The sequence below is a fragment of the Eptatretus burgeri genome, chromosome 3 (assembly GCF_056783735.1).
Source record: "Eptatretus burgeri isolate ZD-2024b chromosome 3, Ebu_testis_v1, whole genome shotgun sequence".
Lineage (NCBI taxonomy): Eukaryota > Metazoa > Chordata > Myxini > Myxiniformes > Myxinidae > Eptatretus > Eptatretus burgeri.
In genome coordinates, this window is record NC_140963.1 from 102,236,974 (window position 1) to 102,241,973 (window position 5,000).

Here is a 5,000-nt window from a genome sequence, read left to right on the forward strand (position 1 = left end):
CGAGACAGACAGTCGGAATTCTGCCTTGAAAGAGACAGGAAGAGTTTGGAGTGAGTCATGTAACAAACACGAGTCGGCAGTTTGAGACAACCCTCTTTCCGTGCCGGAAGCGGTTGGAGTGTGTCGTCATATTTGCGACAAACAGACCATTGGGGTTCCCCCTTTGAATGGACAAGCAACAAGTGGAGACAGTAGGACAACATTTCCCCCTGAATGGCGTTTCACCAAGGTGTCCCTTAAAATTGTCAACCAGCTGGATTCATATTTATATGCGAGTGCACATACAATCTGCATACCAGGCTGCAGTTGACGACAGAGCATTGTCAACGCAAACCCATGGCTTGCTGTGCCAACCGAGCCGTTACTTCTCGGACCACGGTCCTCGCACCGAATGTCACAAACACAAAGAGAGCATTATACGTAAGAAAGTTAAATGCAGATATAGATCATGAAGAAAGCGATTCACATTGGTAAAGCTTTCGAAAAGCCGCTTTCCAAGTGGACCCTGTGCAAAAGCATAGTATACCACAAACAGTTGATTGCACCACAAAGGTTGTCATTAAATGCATATCAGGTCAGGTCAGGTGTCACCCATCATCGAGGAGGTTGGCTGCAACAGGTCTCTCAGCCGTTCGTCTGACCGCGAACCTCAAACATTATGCATCGCTCGGTCCGGTCCCCGACTTTATATTGGCCATTAGAGCGATTGTTGGTCTCCCTCAAGTTCTCTTGCTTTCAACATTCCATCCATCCTAACCATCCATTAGGACCATACTCTGTGCAGAGCGGTGGTGCTGCCTAAAGCAGTCTCCTTGGCGATTGGGTACAATCCTGGACGGGTCGCCACTCCGACACAGGATACCAGCATGCTGGCCCTCATCTTGCCGACCTCGGAAGGATGACAGGCAGAGTCAACCCCCTGGTGTTAATCCAACATCCGAGGAGGACTTGAACTCAGGATCCTTGGATCCCAAGCTCACCACCCTTACCATTAAGCCAACACCAGGCATTTTCAACGTTATCTTACAACAATTCTTTCTATAAACAGCCAGGATGAAGGATAAAAACATTTTTTTGCAATACTCTATCCACAGAGTGGCAGTGCTGCGGAAGAAGTTTCTTGGCAAGGGTGACGCTGGGTGGTTTGCCACTGCCTTCCCAGCGTTGTTTGTCCATGCTCTATTCTTTTTAAATGCTGTTCGTTAAGGACGGAAGCAGCATATACCACTCTTTTTTTTTAAGTCTTTGGTATAATTCTGTGGGGTTCAAACCACCAACCTACCAGACTCAGATGCAGAGCAGATGGTCTTACCATTATGCCACCAAGGCCGGTTGGATGGATGAAGGATATGACCAAGGTAATCCACCTTCCTTTTCTTGATGGTATTGAACAAGCCTCTTTCCGAGATAACTGCCCTTAACACCTCTTCATTTCCGATTTATTTGTCAAAGACAAACTGAGCATCCAAACCTATACACTCACATCTCAAAAGCCTCCATTCCGTTTACTTTTGTGCTACGAAGCATCAACATCTCTGCATCAAAGAGCAGTGTCGACCACACACATATTTTTGCCGTTCTTTCCCTTGATTGTACCTTTGAGTGTATGCTCATTTGTTTCCATGTAAATATATTGCTCCTTTTGCGAAAGCACTTCTAGATATCGTTATTCACATTGTGATATGATGATTTCTGTGCCTCATTTTCCATTATCAGTTATCATTTGGATAAGATATACAAACTTTTCGACTTGTTACAATTTGTGTTCCGTCGACTCTGATTTCCATGACCGATCCATCTTGCTTTTTCCTCCTCCTTCGTATGCAGCACAAGGCTGCGGGTAACATCATCGGCTGAGGGTACGGCTGTGCTGCCGATGCAATGCCCCTATTACCAGTAAGCTAGTACTCATTTATGCCTGGTGTTGGCTTAATGGTTAAGGTAGTGGGCTTGGGATCCTAGGGTCCTGAGTTCAAATCCCGCTCAGCTGTTGAATTAACACCAGGTGGGGTTGACTCTGCCTGTCATCCTTCCGAGGTCGGCAAAACGAGTGCCAGCATGCTGGTATACTGTGTCGGAGTGGCGACCCGTCCAGGATTGTTCCCAATAGCCAAGGAGACTGCTTCGGCGGCACCAACGCTCTGCAGAGTATGGTCCTAATGGATGGATGGAGTACTCATTTCACCGATCTCGGAAGGATGACAGGCTGAGTCAACCCCACCTGGTGCTAATTTAACAGCCAACAGGGGCTCTATATCAGGACCCTAAGATCCCAAACTAGCCACCTTAACCACTCAGCCAACACCAGGCTTTTTGCTTTTTACTTCTCACCATTTAAGCGTGTTGGCTTAACAGTTAAGGTGGCTCCCTTGAGTTAGAGCCCCTGTCGTTCAATGAAATAACACCAAGTGGGTTGACAGCCTGTCATCCTTCCGAGGTTGGGAAAATGAGTGCCAGGTTACTGGAAACAGGGGGCACTGCATCAGTGGCACAGCCGTGCTCCAAGAAATGATGCAACCAGCAGGCACAGACCACAGACGAAGTAATAATAACTTATCACCATTTACTTTTATGCCATATTATTTGCCTTTCTGATTCACTGCCATCACTATCCTGTGTGTCGTCTCTCGAGTGACCCTACTGTTCGGAGTGCATCATCAGCACACCTGAGGTTATTTGGGGATGTACCTCCAACTACTGTACGACCCGTTTCAACTCTTCAATCTCTCGAAATCCGAGTTCGGTCGAGATCAAAGAGCGATGGTGAAAGTACACGGGATTGTCTGACACCTTTTAGTCCTCCAATCTCGGGGGGGGGGGGGGGGGGAGAAAACCTTCTCTGTTCTCACGACTGCTGTTTGATTCCCATTATTTTAAATTGTCTGTGATTAAAAAACCTTTTCCATCCATTCCAAGGATCGTGAGAATCGCCATCAATTTCACATGGTTGACATGTGGTGCATTGCATGACTCTTGCTTGATTTTCTCCTGTTAGCAAGACTGTGGAAGAGCTGTCTAACACACACACACACACACACACACACACACACACACACACACACACACACACACACACACACACACACACACACACACACACACACACACACACACACACACACACACACACACACACACACACACACACACACACACACACACACACACACACACACACACACACGACTTGTCTTGCTACAAACTTTTCCGTTGACCATGGGGAAAGTATCTTCCTGGAACATTCTGGGTGCTGGCAGTGTCATGTGTTGGTGGCTCTCTTCCCTCCAAATATGACAATCCATGGGGGTTATCCAAGACAGGGTCTCCGTCTCCGTCTCTCGATGTTGAGCGTTAAGTCATGAAGCAGCACGAACCAAATTTTGGGACTTTTTTTCTTTCTTTCTTTGAGATCTTGAACCAAGGACACCATTCGGTCAGATCATCTGGCTGCGTCATACATGGAGTTTCATAGCTCGATCGACCCTTGATCATTCGTGTCACCAGAGCATGCAGGACCGCAGCCTTTCCAGTCGTACGATTTCAAACGCGCGTCGTACTCCAGCTCCTGCGGTGTATCTGTGGACCACCCATCTCCACAATCTCTGAGGTTTGTCCTCTTTCATCTTCACACGGCTCTTGTACACGTATCATTAAACCGACATGTCACACATCAAATGGAACCTCAGCGCTCAAAGTGATGACACACGCACTTCAAGATTTCTTGTGATGCTGTTCACATTGTTCACTTTGCTGTGGATTTGTTTTGTTGCGTTTGTTGTCTCCCTCTACTCCTCAATTTATACATCCTATTCTCTTTGAGCGACTCCTCCATTACCTGTTTACATTCCACGCTCGTCCTCCGTGCACGTCCTTCGATTCTGCATTGCCATCGAATTTAGGATGCCATCTTACATCCAGGCTTTCTGGACATCTCGAGAAGAATCATTACTCTTATAAACAGGGAGAGCAGGTGTAAAGATTGGGGAACAGGTGTACGTGATCCAGAGACGAACAGGTGTACGTGATCCAGAGACGAACAGGTGTATGTGACCCTGAGAAACAGGGACACAAGGTTCATGGACGTAGGTTTGTTCGTATAACTGCAGGTTGGCATTCAGTTATTGCAGGGGTGCAGCAGTGCTATTGATTCAGTGCCCCCTGTAGGTTAGAGCAGGAATTTGAAATTTGTTAAGTGCCGGCAGATGTCTCTCGCCTGCCCTTCGCGAAGGACACCGTGGGGATCTTGAACGTCCACCGAGGAATGCTGACAGACAGGGACGCCCAGGTGCGCACACACACGCGCACACACACAACACACACACACACACACACACACACACACACACACACGACCAACTGAGTGCATTTCCCAGATGAGGCACGCAGCAAACAAACAGCCAAATAGCCAGTCACGCAGTTACAGGTGTTGAGCGAAATCCGATCTGGTTCGGCGGATATAATAAATAAAAGGAAACTCGGTATTGAGAAGGGTGTTTGGCCCGTCGTGACTTGTCGTAACCATTTCGTCCATTTGACCGATCGAGAGGATATTCAGTGAATCGTGGGAAGAATGTGCTCCGCCCATTTGCGAAGTCACGTGACCGCGATTAAACACATCATGATGAGTCTGCGTGGGAACTTAAAGATAGCCGGCTTAACAACTTGTGAAAGTACGAGATAAAAAGCGGTGTGTGTGTGTGTGTGTGTGTGTGTGTGTGTGTGTGTGTGTGTGTGTGTGTGTGTGTGTGTGTGTGTGTGTGTATGTATATGTGTGTGTGTGTATGTATGCATATGTGTGTGTGTGTATGTATGTATATGTGTGAGTGTGTATGTATGTATGTGTGTGTGTGTGTGTATGTATGTATATGTGTGTGTGTGTGTATGTATGTATATGTGTGTGTGTGTGTGTATGTATGCATGTGCGTGTATGTATGTATATGTGTGTATGTATGTATATGTGTGTATGTATGTATATGTGCGTATGTATGTATATGTGTGTA

At 46.8% G+C, this 5,000-nt stretch overlaps 2 protein-coding genes across 4 annotated transcripts in view; one reads left to right on the plus strand and one right to left on the minus strand.

Moving 5' to 3' along the window:
* ADCY5 (adenylate cyclase 5) overlaps positions 1 to 5,000 on the minus strand; it is a 383,952-nt gene that overhangs the window by 377,070 nt on the left and 1,882 nt on the right. The window lies entirely within an intron of this gene.
* LOC147030553 (uncharacterized) overlaps positions 4,005 to 5,000 on the plus strand; it is a 27,723-nt gene continuing 26,727 nt past the window's right edge. The window contains exon 1 of the mRNA XM_085874730.1: positions 4,005 to 4,042. The gene's annotated coding sequence lies outside the window, so the exon portion shown is untranslated. The remainder of the gene's footprint in view (positions 4,043 to 5,000) is intronic.